Source organism: Tachysurus fulvidraco, chromosome 17 (assembly GCF_022655615.1).
Source record: "Tachysurus fulvidraco isolate hzauxx_2018 chromosome 17, HZAU_PFXX_2.0, whole genome shotgun sequence".
In the NCBI taxonomy this organism is placed as follows: Eukaryota; Metazoa; Chordata; class Actinopteri; order Siluriformes; family Bagridae; genus Tachysurus; species Tachysurus fulvidraco.
In genome coordinates, this window is record NC_062534.1 from 11,200,546 (window position 1) to 11,214,777 (window position 14,232).

Sequence of the window (14,232 nt, forward strand, 5' to 3'; positions counted from 1 at the left end):
GTGCTGAGTGTTTTGATATATGAGATGTCCAAGTTGTGCAAAATTTTTGATTTTGCTTATTTTGGGGGCGGGGCTACAAGTGACGTCAGTTCCCCTCATCGTACTGAGTGTTTTATGTTGTGTAAGTGAGATATGGCTTGGTTATATTGCAATATGGTTCGTAAGGTGCACTACATGGTTGCTAGGGTATGGCTGCACAGTTACTATGGTTATATTTGCAGACTAGTTTCTCACCTGCAACAAAAGAGCACACCTGAAAATCCATTTATCTTTTACTGAAACAAGCACCATGAAGATCTTGAACTAAAGCATCAATCAGTGATTTTACTGGGAAAAAATATAATCACGTTACAATAAGGATCATTAGTTCAAATGTAATGTATTAACTAACATTTACTAACCATGAGCAATAAATTATTGTATTTAGTAATCTTTGTTAAAATTAAGTTTATTCTTTGTTCATGTTAGTTCACAGTATACTAAGTAATGTTAACACAGTGTTAATAATGTATTAGTGAATGTTGAAATTAACATGAACAAAATGAATAAATGCTGTAGAAGTGCAGTTCATTATTAGTTCATGTTAAGTAATGTGGTAACTAATGTCAACTAATGAACCTTTATTATAAAGTTTTAGCAAAAAAAAAAAACTGTCCAAGGGTGGATTCGAACCCCGAATCGCTGCATGATAAACGGATTCGCTATCCACTAGGCCATCCAGGAACACAAGAAAGCCTTTGCGGTTTTATGTATTAATTCACTAATGTGAAGAATGGCGCGTCTAACAATACCCAAGCTTTATTATATTAAAGTCATTTTTATCATTCTTTGTGATGTACGTGTCATATCATGTCAAAAAAAAAATTATGTAATGTGAGGAGACAAAGAAAAAATGCGCTTAATTTTAATTAATGGGTGGCTCTTAAAAGAGCCGTTGCTGCTCTTAAAAGGACATTAGTTTAAAGTGAAATAAAAAATTATAAAAACTACACTGATAGTTGAAAACAACAAAAAGTTATACAAATGGCAGAAACAACAACATATGTGACCGCTGTGCTGTCCAAGGCACGCGACCACTAGGTTTAAGCATTAAATACACGGTTAAATGTTATATTGTTTGAAAACTTAGACTCTCGGGATTTTATTAAGCCCACACACAAAGCATAATATGATTTATAGCCATCATACTAATTTAATCCAAGTTGATAGTCACCGGAAATAGGCTGCGCTTACCTTTCGTCACTGGGGTAATATTTTCCAAAACAAATGCTTGTAAAAAATCCCTAAGAGTCTAAGGAACTGGAATATGTAAGCCTTTTAATCCAAAACGCTTTAATCCAAAACGCGTTTCTGGCCGAAATGTGTAAACAACAATCCACTTATGTCCTTTGTTTTCGGCTCTGACTTTATTTTCCAAAACAAATGCTTGTAAAAAAAATCCCCAAGAGTCTAAGGAACTGGAATATGTAAGCCTTTTAATCCAAAACGCTTTTATCCAAAACGCGTTTCTGACCGAAAAATGTACTTCCGTCCTTGATCTTTTTCTTCCAACGTTGTGTGATCTGACAGATTCACTGGTGTCTGCTGCCCTCTTTTGGATGTTAGCACATCTACAGAGAGATTCCCCATTCAAGTCTAATGGGAAAAAACACCCCTTTGAACTTCCATACAGGGAATTCTGAAATTCTGATCGCTTACAAAATAGATAGCACACCTCTCCTCAATGAGCCGGTCGATTTGACACCTCATTTATGGGTCTAGGACAAAAGCTGCGGGACAAGTTACGCGCCGAAAAAGTGTCCGGAAGAATAATAATAATAACTAGAACGGTACATTTCCTAAAGAAAATGAGAATGGGCTTGCATGTGACGTCAGTTCCCCTCATCGTGCTGAGTGTTTTGATATATGACATGTCCATGTTGTGCTAAATTTTTGACCAATTTGACACCTCATTTATGGGTCTAGGACAAAAGCTGCGGGACAAGTTACGCAATGAAAAAGTGTCCGGAAGAAGAAGAAGAAGAAGAAGAAGAAGAAGAAGAAGAAGTATGCAAGAGAATAAGAATGTGCTTTAGCAAGCACATTAATAAGTATGCAAGAGAATAAGAATGTGCTTTAGCAAGCACATTAATAATAATAATAATAATAATAATAATAATAATAATAATAATAATAATAATAATAATAATAAGTATGCAAGAGAATAAGAATGTGCTTTAGCAAGCACATTAATAACACTCACACTCTTTTTGCTACTGTTGAGAGACTAACAAACCCCCCAAGTCAGATTCCCAGTGAAATGCTCTTTGACAATGCATGCAATGAGTTTTCCTCCTTCTTTTAGGAGAAGAATAATAATATCAGAAATGTGATAAGCACATCCTCAGGTTATGCAGAGGTCAGACAGATTCAACATCTTTTTTCAAAAGTGTGTGCAAATGTTTAAAAGCAGTTCCCTTTCGGAACTCGAGCTGCACTGAAACGCTATGGGAACGCTCTGATGTGTAATCTGACCAATAGGCGTTGGGATGTCACGTCATCGGTGGGTGACATCGCTTAAACAGGAAGCTACAAAAAATGGCTGCGAGATGGACAAGACGCTAGCTTCTGCTCGTTGAGGTAAGCGCTATTTTTCTGATACTGTGTTTCTGATTGAGTGATGGCTAGCAGACAGAATTTCTATAAGTGTGTTTTCCCGTGTCCCCATTTCATTACCGGGAAGGATTCGCATGACCAGTGTGTTGTTTGCTTGGGAGTGGAGCATGCACAATCGGTCTTGAGGGAGTCGATTGCTCGCACTGTTGTCACATGGCTATGCACATGCTTCGCTCTCTGAGAGCGCTCTTCGAGAAGAGCTCTCTCCCTCCCGGCTCCGGTCCCGCTCTTGCCGAGGCAAAGCGGTGCTCGTGGGGCTCGCGGGCTGATATCGCAGCGGGATTGGAGGAGGATGAGTCCTCTCCAGTCTCGTCTGCTGAATCGAGCTCATGCTCCCTCGGAGAAGCTGCTTCTTCTCCCGGGTCGTGTCACGAGCTCCTCGAGGTCGTGACACGAGCTCCTCGAGGTCGTGACACGAGCCGTAGCCAAGCTGGATTTAGATTGGCCGGTGGAGCAGCAGAAGCGGCGCGCACGCAGTAAGCTGGATGAGCGTTTCCTGCGTCCTGTGTCACTTCCTGGGCCTGCCATTTTTTCCCGATCTGCATGCCGAGGTGTCATGGGAAACTCTGTACTCGGCACGCACTTCTCCTCGTCACTCCTCGCTCTACGCGAATTTGGTTGATGCTAAGGCGTGCAGCTACAGGACAATGCTGCGTGTGGAAGAGACGCTGGCTAGCTATCTCTCCCCTAGTATAGCATCATTGCTAAAGGCTCCGGTGTTCCCTACTAAGCCGCTACATGCTACGTCGGCCTCAGTGGGGAAGGCTTACATGGCAGCAGGTCAGGCCGTGGGCTGTGTTGTGTATGGGTGTGTTGCACGCATACCATGCTGACCTGCTACGAGATTTGGGTGAGGAACTTAGCTCCGGGACCGCTGATATTGAGGAGTTGCTTCGGACTGCCGACTTGACTCTTCGGGCTATGAAACACACGGCGCGGGCCGTTGGTCGGTCCATGGTGGCCCTAGTGGCCACTGAAAGGCATCTGTGGCTCACCTTGTCCAACCTCCCAGACAAGGATCGAGCTGTGCTTTTGGATGCACCGATGGCTCCTCCTGGACTGTTTGGCGATGCTGTGACGGTGTTCGTGAACAAGTTCCAGGAGTTTAAAAAGCAGTTGGCTGCATTTCAGCAGTACCTCCCTCGGCGATCTCATGGGGCTGTTCGGCGGCAGCCCCAGCCTGGTCCTTTCGGGCACAGCAAAGCCCAGAAACAGAGCATGGCCACCCGATCTCCGCGGATGGAGCGTAAGAGCCCAAGGCGACGCTCTAGGCCCAAGAAGGAGCAGGATGACCTGAGGGTCACCCTCGCCTCCGACAAACGGGCAGTGGTGTGTAGACCCTGTCAGACTACGGTTGGTGGGATGGGGCACACCTCACGTTACGGTGCCCATCCCTCCCCTGCACCACTGGGATGCCAGGCCGTTAGCTCTGCCACAAGATGTGCTCCAGAGCACGGCCCCCCACCAGTGGGCATCTCTCTCCACTTCGCCCAAAGTCTTGGTACGGATGGGGGAGACCCACTGCCTCTCAGTAGGTGTCAACGGCCGCAGTATGTTGCTCCGGCCGTTCAGGTCATGGAAGCCGGTCTGCCAGCCCTGCCACAAGATGTGCCTCTGGGCGCAGCTTCCCTCCAGCGGTTCACTCCCCACCTTTCCACCCAAAGGTTCGTTGTGGAGAGGGAGGGTCCGCCGCCTCTCGCGAGGCGCCATCAGCTGCAGGACTCGGCCCCAGCTGCTCTGAGTGGGTCAGAGGCCAGCCCAGAGGAGCTGGTTCCTCTGAGGAACTTTCTGACAGCTTGGGAGGAGCTGCCAGGAGTCTCCAGGTGGGTCCTGCGGATCATAGAGGATGGCTACACGGTTCAGTTTGCGTCCTCTCCTCCCCGTTTCAACGGGATGTGTCCCACCCTGGTGGGACCCGAGCAGGCTCTGGTTCTGGAACGAGAAGTGCGCACACTCCTGAGGAGAGGAACCATCGAGGTGGTTCCCCCCTCAGTTCAAGAGTCAGGCTTCTACAGCCCATACTTTGTCATTCCGAAGAAGTATGGCGGGGACTGGTTTGTCACATTAGATCTGGAAGATGTGTACTTTCACGTTCCCATCCTTCCTGCATACAGGAGGTTCCTGAGGTTTGCTTCCGGGGGCGAAGCTTACCAATATTGGGTCCTCCCGTTCGGCCTAACCTCGGTCAGGAGAGTGCGGGAAGGCCAGCCACTCACTGTCAAGCAGTCCCAGAGGCTGCTAGGGCTAATGGCAGCAGCGTCCAGCATAATCCCGCTCGGCCACCTGCATATGAGGCCCCTCCAGTGGTGGCTCCGGGGCAGGGGGTTTTCTCTCAGGGGAAACCCATATCATTCCATCAAGGTCTCGCGGCGTGCCCTTCGAGCCTTGGATGTTTGGAAAGACCGAACGTTTCTGTCCCAAGGACCCGTGTTGGGGTCTCCATGTCGTCGTGTGAAGCTAACGATGGACGCTTCCCTCACAGGGTGGGGTGCGGTCATGAGTGGCCACTCCACCCAGGGTCGGTGGAGCGGCCCACGTCTCTCATAGCACATAAATTACCTGGAGATGATGGCGGTGTTTTTGGGGTTAAAACACTTCCGCCCGGACCTAAGAGATCGCCATGTATTGGTCCGCATGGACAATACTGCGGTGGTCTCCTACACCAAGGGGGCCTCCGATCTCGCCCTTTGTACAAGCTAGCACGAGCGGTCTCGAGACAGACTTCTCTCTTTGAGGGCCATTTATATCCCGGGATTGGTTGAATGTCAGAGCAGATGCCCTGTCAAGGGGGGGGGGGCTGGGGAATGGCGTCTCCACCCCGAGGTGGTGGAGTTCATATGGCGGAGGTTCGACAGAGCCCAGGTGGGTCTGTTTGCGACCCGGGAGACCTTGCACTGTCCCCTCTGGTTCTCTCTCTCTCACCCAGCCCTGTTAGGTCTGGATGTCATGGTGCAGTTGTGGCTGAGGCTACGCCTGTACACCTGGAGTTCTGGAAAGAGTTCGCCGGGATGGAGTATGTCTCCTCCTGGTAGCACCTCGATGGCCGGGCAAGCCATGGTTTGTGGATCTGGTGTCCCAACTCGGGGGATCTCCTCTCACAGGCGGGCGGAACCCTGGTGCACCCCTGCCCAGAGCTGTGGAGGCTGTGGCTGTGGCCCATGAGGGGGCACAGTTCATAGTGGCTGGTCTCTCTACCGAGGTAGTAGGGACCCTTCTCCACTCCAGAGCTTCCTCCACGAGGAGGTCGTATGCCGCACGATGTTTACGTCGTGCTGAGAGCACCATGGCCTGGAACCAGTTAACTGCCCGATCGGCTCAGTTCTGGAGCTCTTACAGGAACAGTTTGCCGCTGGGTTAACTCCCTCGACCCTGAAGGTTTACGTGTCCACAATCGCAGCATATAGCACCCCGCCGGTGGGGCAGTTGCTGGGTAGGCACCCATTGGTGATACGTTTCCTCCGCGGCGCCCGGAGGCTGAGACCCGGGACGCAACCCAGAGTGACTGTCTGGGATCTGGCAGTTGTGCTGGCAGCTCTATTGGAGCCCCCCTTCGAACCATTGACTGAAGTGGCCCTTAGGTTTCTGTCTATTAAGACCACCTTCCTCTTGGCGATTTCCTCCCTGAAGAGGATCAGGGATCTGCAGGCCCTGTCCGTGGCCCCGTCTCGTCTGGAGTTTGCCCCTGGCATGGCCAGTGTTTCTCTATCCGAAACCTGGGTACGTACCGAAGGTGCCTTCGGCCCCCTCACGACCTGTTGTGTTGCAGGCTTTCTGCCCTCCTCTGTTTACGCCCCCCGAACAGGAACGACAGAACCAACTGTGTCCAGTGCTCACTTACGCTCCACTGGTCACTTACCTCTGCAGGACGAGTCCGTGGAGAAAGTCGGAGCAGCTGCTCGTCTGCTATGGCCCTAACAGGAAGGGTTTCCCGGCCGCTAAGCAGACATTGAGCAGATGGGTAGTGGATGCGATTCTGTCGGCTCACGAGTCCTCTGGCCTCCCCGCACCGCTCGGGGTCCGAGCTCACTCCACCCGGAGTGAGGCGGCCTCTACGGCCTGGTCCGCTGGGGTTGTGACGCTGCGGGTTGGTCCACCCTGCTGACCTTCGTCAGGTTCTATGACCTTGACCTCAGAGCCACCCCGGGCTCCTCTGTCCTATGTGCAGGTGCCGAGGCCCTCACTCTCTAAGCAGGGTCTGGTCAGTGTGGCGTGATTGGACACTCGTTCCCATAGCGTTTCGACGCAGCTCGAGTTCCGAAAGGGAACGTCTCTAGGTTACAACCGTAACCCTAGTTCCCTGAGGAACGAGACACTGCGTCTCCATGCCACACTCCCTGCATCCCTGCGGCGCTTACCTTCACTCGCAGGAGCTAGCGTCTTGTCCATCTCACAGCCATTAGTAGCTTCCTGTTTACGCGACGTCACCCACCGATGACGTCACATCCCAACGCCTATTGGTCAGATTAGACACGTGGTTCAGAGCGCGGTCACACAGGGGCGTTCCCATAGCATTTTGACGCAGCGTCTCATTCCTCAGGGAACTAGGGTTACGGTCGTAACCTAGAGACGATCTCTTAGAAGTGGTAAACACCTCACTTCTTTCTTGGATTTTTCCAAACTCCCTGAAAACTGCAGTTGTTAAGCACATCCTGAAAAAGAGCAATCTTAATAACATCATATTGAGCAACTACAGACTTATATCAAATTTTCCTTTTATAGGCAAGATTATGGAAAAGTTAGTTTTTAATTAATTGAACAACTACTTAATCTCAAATGGATACCTGGACCATTGTAATCGTCTTCTCACCGGCCTTCCCAAGAAGACTAGTAGACAACTGCAGCTCATCAAGAATGCTACTGCCAGGGCTCTGACTACAAGCAGAAAATCAGAGCATATCACACCAGTCCTCAGGTCCTTACACAGGTTTCCAGTTATGTTATATAGAATAGATTTTAAAGTACTTTTACTTGTTTATATATCACTAAATGGCCTACAATATATTGCAGATATGCTCATTGAATATAAACCAAACAGACCACTCTGATCATTAGGATTGAGTCAGTTAGGAATACCAAGAGTTCATAGCAAACAAGGGGAATATGCTTTTAGCTATTATGCTGCCCACAGTTGGAATCAGCTTCCAGAAGAGATCAGATGTGCTAAAATATTTAAATCCAGACTCAAAACTCATCTGTTTAGCTGTACATTTTCTGAATGAGCACTGTGCTACATCCATACTGATTGCACTATGTATAATCCTATTCCTATATTAATAAACTTGCCTTGCCTTCCCTAAAAACAGACAGAATTTAACCTCTTCAGGACCTCGCCCCCTTTTTGCAGGTTTTTCGCCTACATGACCTACCCAACAAAAAGTGGTACAGCTCCCACATACTTTGACACACAGAGGTGAGCCTGGTCTCATTGGAAAGAGATTCTCTAGTTTCAGAAACTAGTTTCAGATTGATTCTAGGCCTTACTGGCACAAAGTTACAGAGGCTAGAATGGAAGGTTTTCATTTCCGCCTGGGTTGTTTACCTGATAAACTTATTAATCTTATTTTTCTGGAACATGTTAGGGACCAAATAACAACTGAGGGTCATAGCCACATGTCTTGGCTTTCACCAAAAAAAAATTTCAAGTCAAAAGACCCAAAAAATGGCTTCAATAAAAATATTTTTCTATGGACATGGTCGTCTGGTCCAGCGTTTTTGTGTACTTGTTTACTGTATAACTTTGAATTAAAAGGCTGCATGCTCAGTTTAAAAGGCCTAAAACAAGCAGAGACTCTCTGTCTACTACTCTGGTGTGAAAACAGGCCTGTAACTTGACACCCTGAGAGTGACAAAAGGTCAAGGATTATGCAAGAATTCTTCTGCGCAGCTTTTTCACGCAGAACCAGGGAGCAAAGAGGGGGGTTGCCGCATATCGTTGGAATCGACTGCTTATTGGCTAAAGAGCTGTATAGGTCCCGGCCCATTTCATTGCTATTGGAAGGAGTAATTGTCAGTCAAAGGCGGGTTCCCAAAAATGATGTCATGACATCATTGGCTTCCCAGCCGTCTATTTCTGCAATACAAGCACCGATTGGCTCAATCTTGTTTGATTCGTTAGGTCCTGGGCTATAAATATGACGTAAATTTAGAATTTTTGAATACCCCAATGAGAAATTAGAGCGGCAAAACAAGATGATGGCGCACTACTGTTTCCTGTTTTCGGAACACAAACAGAATATTTGCGGCGCGACCAAAGCGTTTTGGATTAAAAGATTCCAGTTCCTTGGACCTGTGTGGATTTTTGTGGAATATTTGTTTTGGAATATATTACCCCAGTGAAGAAAGGGAAGCATCTAAAGGTAAGGGAAAAGCCGGTCTAGCACCACCTAGGTCAGTTTTCTCCAAAAAATTTTTTCCAATAGTATGAAGGCTGTGAATCATATTATACTTTGTGTGTGGGCTTAAAAAAATACTGAGAGTATAAACTTTACTAGGTAAATAGTTTTTTTCGTGTTTTTAGAGGATTTGATGCTTTAAAGATGAAATGAAGCTTGTTTCTGGGTCAACCCCTAATGGTCACTTTGACGCGGCCCGTAACAAGTTAAAAACACAAAAAGGCAGTCAGCGACATAAAACAATTGCAAAATCGAAAATCCGGACAAGAAAACAGGCAAAGTTCTATTCACATTTCCAATAAACAGAGGAAAAAACCTAAATAAACCTTAGTATGGTCAGAAAGATGATACTTAGCATGGTTAGCCACATGCATGTGGTTATAGCTAGCCACCTGGAAGTGCTCAGAACTCAGAGGATTGACGCTTTGGGATGCTTTCTCCAGCGAAGCACCAGAGCACCATTGCCTGTGTCCCACATCTGCTGAGGGAGAGTTCCAACTTAGTTCATGGGTATTGCAGGTTGAGTTAGAAGATGTATAACAAGGGATGGGTGATACCCTTTATCTTGTAGACTCTCCCAACTACGATTTCCTCTCTTTGGATCCGGTAGCTCACTTTGCAATTTCTCCTGACCCAAATGAGGAATTATTGTTTGCATTGATTCTCAGAATCTTGATAGGAGTGATGATAAGCAGTATGCCACTGAATTGCTTTGTGAGTGAAACATTCAGTGGTGTTCGCATTGTTGAAGGCAATTTTGCACACTCTCACTAAGCTCATTCCGTGCTTACTTTGGTGTATTTCAGCCAAGCGCCTGCACACATGACATGTCCCATGTCTCACAAGGCAGGGCAACAGCTTCAGTTCTGAGACAGGTGAATCACTTTTATTCATCCTGTGGGAAAATAATTTTAAGTCATTGTTTTATTTCCTCTTAGTTCTAGCATATTTTTGTGTATCATGTAGAAGCCAAATCAAATTACAATGCTAGTTAAATTCAAACATTACTTTAGACTTGTGGTTTCTGTATCTCATTAATATGAAAGGAAAGGGGCAAGGTAACTCAGGTTATCATCTGTCCCTTTGTGCCATTTGTCCCATTGTTTAAGGTGGCCATTTGATTCATGGTCTGAGCAAGACTGTTATGTTAATGGAATTAAGGGTGAAATTCCAGGATCTGGTGTGGGGGCTGTTGAATCCTTTCATGTTTTGATTGTCACCCGAGTGCTTTGTCTCTATCTGATGGGACTGCCCGCTAAAATGTGTATATTTACAATGTATTACAACTTTAAGTCAGACTTGATGACTGCAGCACCCGTGCCAGTACGCTCTGACTTGCAGACTCGTTTCATCGTGTATCTACAATAAAGACTACTGCACAAGGATATCCAAGTCTCCTGGTCTTCTCTGGAAAAAAGTTTAACAACAATCATCTCGACAGTCGAATTGGCAACACATTCTGTTGTGTTCAAAGAGCTCCTGGAGGTGATTGCATGTGCTGTTGATAAGCTTAGCTTAGACTGATAAAGAGGTTAGTATTGTCTGAGCTAAGTTTGACAACTGCTACCTAACTTCATGCTGCTGACTCCAATGAACCTGAAGTACTTCATGAATTTTGTTACTGCTTCACTGGAAAAACTTGCTCTCCTTCATTAAGATCTTCACCCACATCGTTTTATTTACTTACTTTGGTGCAGTGTGGTTACAGAGTTGTATTTGTAAATGTATTATTGTAAATGTGTTTCTGGAACCGTAGAAGCGACCGGATCTGAGCTGCTGGCCTGAGGAGCATCTTCCAAAGGGCTGGCTAAAGCTGGGGCTCCTTGATGCTGCAGGATCAGCCCTAGCTGATCAGAAACTTGCTGAACCTTGGTGAAAATCTTGGCCAAGGCCTTGCTTGGTGTTTGCGATGACCCATTGGTTCTCTCGGTTGGAGCTCTTGGTTGCACTATTGTAAACTATTGTAGGAAGGACATTATTTACATTTACACTACTGTAAAGTGTCACCCAAATGAGGATGGGTTCCCTGCTAAGCCTGGTTGGACAATGGGAAATTGTTAAATGCGCTGTACAAATAAATTGAATTGAACTGAACTGCCCAGCCACAACCTGCCCTATCTCAAAGTACTGTGGTTAAGGAGACTGTTTTAAAATATAACACAAAAAACTTGACATAGTGTGGTTTTGTCTGATGTACTGTGAAAGTGTTAAAGTTTTAACTATTTGTGAGCTGTGAGGGTTACTTTAGTTCTAACTCAAGTTTAACTCAAGTCTTGACGGAGTGTGGCTATGTCTGAATCATTGAGACTTTTCAAGTTCAAAAGACAGATGTATTGTGGCTAGTTTATTCATTTGTGTCTGAAGTACTGGAGCTGTGAATAAGTAGACTAACGGGTATCTTAAAGTAACTAGATAGGCAATAATCATTGAAGCTATGAATAGTTTTAGGATTGTATAGATGGAAGAACTGATTGTTAAATTTATCATTAAGCATGCCTCTTAGGGAATGTTTTATAGAATAGAGAACATTGTTTATAAGCCGAATGTGTGGGCTATTTCTAAATATGAAAATTATCCTAAAATGCCAAATAACAAAAAAGGAAAAAGTTGTCAATGCACTGCTAGCAATTCTTGCCTCATACAAGGTCACTGGAAGACTCTGAAGTCTGAAAATGAGCAACATCAAGCTAGTCTTGATGATGGGATTATTTCCAAAAGAAATTACCAGACTAGTAAAACCATCTGGAAAGAAGAAAAGGACAGAATGCAGAATGAGATTGCACTTCTTAAAACTAACAGCAACATGCTTAGATCATCAACTGGAAACATTGCACAATGATTTGAAGGAAGCAAAGGCTGGTTCTCAATTTCTGATAAAAATGCAGGACTAGCCAGGACACTGGTTATTGCCTCTTCACTGTGTAGAATTTGCATGATGCCCTTTGCTTCAGCAAAATAAAATTCTTTCTTTACTTCTTTGCTTTTACCACCATCTCTGAGTCTAAGTAAGTTTTATACATCTAGATCAAAACTGCCACCACATTTTTGGAGGTTCCACCGAGATCCCTTGTCTGTGTGCCAGTCTCGGGGTTGATCCCTGATGGGTCTGGCCTGGGCCAACACGAAGATTGTTACTTCGTCGGACCATGCAATTGACTCTATTGGGGAGAGATCTGGACAATCACAAGACTGTACAGTACCAGTGATGGGATCCTGAGCTAAGTGGTAAGATTTTGATTTATTTATCGGCAGAATTTAAGGATAGGCAGAATTTAAGTTTGGATTCTGGCCAACCGTTCCGGGAACTGGTAAAGTTACATGAAAGTTCTGGGAACTGACTTGTTCTTTTTTATACACTTGATCATGTTAACTACTTTCAATCCTTAAAGAAAGCTGCCACTGCATGCTGACAAGCACAGTGAAGTGTAGCTGTGCAGGTAAAATCAAAATAAAAGACATTAAAAAACTGCAGTTGTCTGTTGAGAAGGGAAAAAAGGTTAAAAGAAACAAAAGGTTACAGACATGGGTGGTGGAGAAAGCAAAGATGAGAATAATAATTTTTTAAGGGCATGTAAACATCCTAATGATAATAACTAATTATGGACCTGGTTATGTATCACAATATCAAATGTTGGTGATGGACAGTGGAGTTCCAGAAAAAGGTAGTTTTAGTGAGAGGCAGTTAACAAAGTTGAGAGAAAAGTTGCAAGAGCATGAGGCTTCAAAGAAAAATGGGAAAAAGAGACCCCAGATCTGGAGCTGGAATGGCCTCATGTAAATCAGACCCAAAGGGATAAAATTGGTTGCTGCCGCCATGAGGCAGAGGGAACTCCAGCCTGGAATGCAGCTAGCAAGAGCGGAGATTTTTAAAAAGAAAACACTTGTAATGGTGTGCCTTATGCTGGCCACAGTAAAAGCCCACTCTAAAATGTGCAGTTTTGTCAACCACAACTATTACCCATGAAATGAATGTTCATGTCTCTACCATAAGCTGTCTCCAAAGGCATTTCACAGAATTTGTCAGTACATCCAACCGGCCTCACAACCACAGATCATGTGTAACCACACCAGTCCATGACCTCCACATCCAGCATCTTCACCTCTAAGATTGAAACCAGACACCCGGACAGCTGCTGCAACAATCGGTTTGCATAACCAAAGAATTTCTGCACAAATTGTCTGAAACCGTCTCAGGGAAGCTCATCTCCATGCTCGTTGTCCTCATCGAGGTCTCGACCTGACTGCAGTTCATCGTTGTAACCGGCTTGAGTGGGCAAATGCTCACATTCCATGGCATCTGGCACATTGGAGAGGTGTTCTCTTCATGGATGAATCCATTTTCACCTTACGGCGCAAATGGCAGACAGTGTGTATGGCATCATGTGGGCCATTAAACTAGAGTCTAGACCTTACAGCGCAAATGGCAGACAGCGTGTATGGCATCATGTGGGCCATTAAACTAGAGTCTAGACCCCGTTCTGGACTGCCCAAGTCTGCACAACAACCACTACCAAGCACTACAACAAGCACTTTACATTTACAGCATTTGGCACACACCCTTAACCAGAGCGACGTACAGATGTCCTTAAGTCTCTATCATTGTATACATTAACTCTGGCTCACTAGGTTACATACTTAAGATACCATAACACTAAAACATTGTTCAAAGTTTTATTTTTGTTTGTTTGTTTGTTTTCTTTTTTTTTCTTTTTTGTCTTTACAAACATATACTGTATACAACAAACAGGGAAGGAAGTGCTTGTTGAAGTGTTTCATGAATAATTAGGTCTTCAAACATCGTTTGAAAATAGCCAGTGATTCAGGACCCCTAGGGGAAGGTCATTCCAGCCCCTTGGTGCCAGAACAGAAAATAGTCATGTAGTATACTTACCTCTTACCCTGAGAAATGGTTGAACTATTCGAGCAGTGCTGATAGATATGCGGGCACGGGGTGCAGTGCGAGGAGTGATGAGGGCTTTGAGGTAAGAGGGAGCTGGTCAGTTTTTGGCTTTGTAGGCACGCATCAGTGTTTTGAATCTGATGCGTGCAGCTACCATTAACCAGATCACAACAGAAGCTACCGGTTCACAGCAGTGGGGTGGTATGCGAGAACTTAGGCAGGTTGAAAACAAGCTGTGCAGCTGCATTTTGGATCATTTGCAGAGGACGAATTGCGTTCAGAGGT

At 45.5% G+C, this 14,232-nt stretch overlaps 1 protein-coding gene across 4 annotated transcripts in view; it reads right to left on the bottom strand.

The window, feature by feature from the left end:
* The window catches only part of drp2 (dystrophin related protein 2), a 160,653-nt gene that overhangs the window by 55,851 nt on the left and 90,570 nt on the right, over positions 1–14,232 (bottom strand). The window lies entirely within an intron of this gene.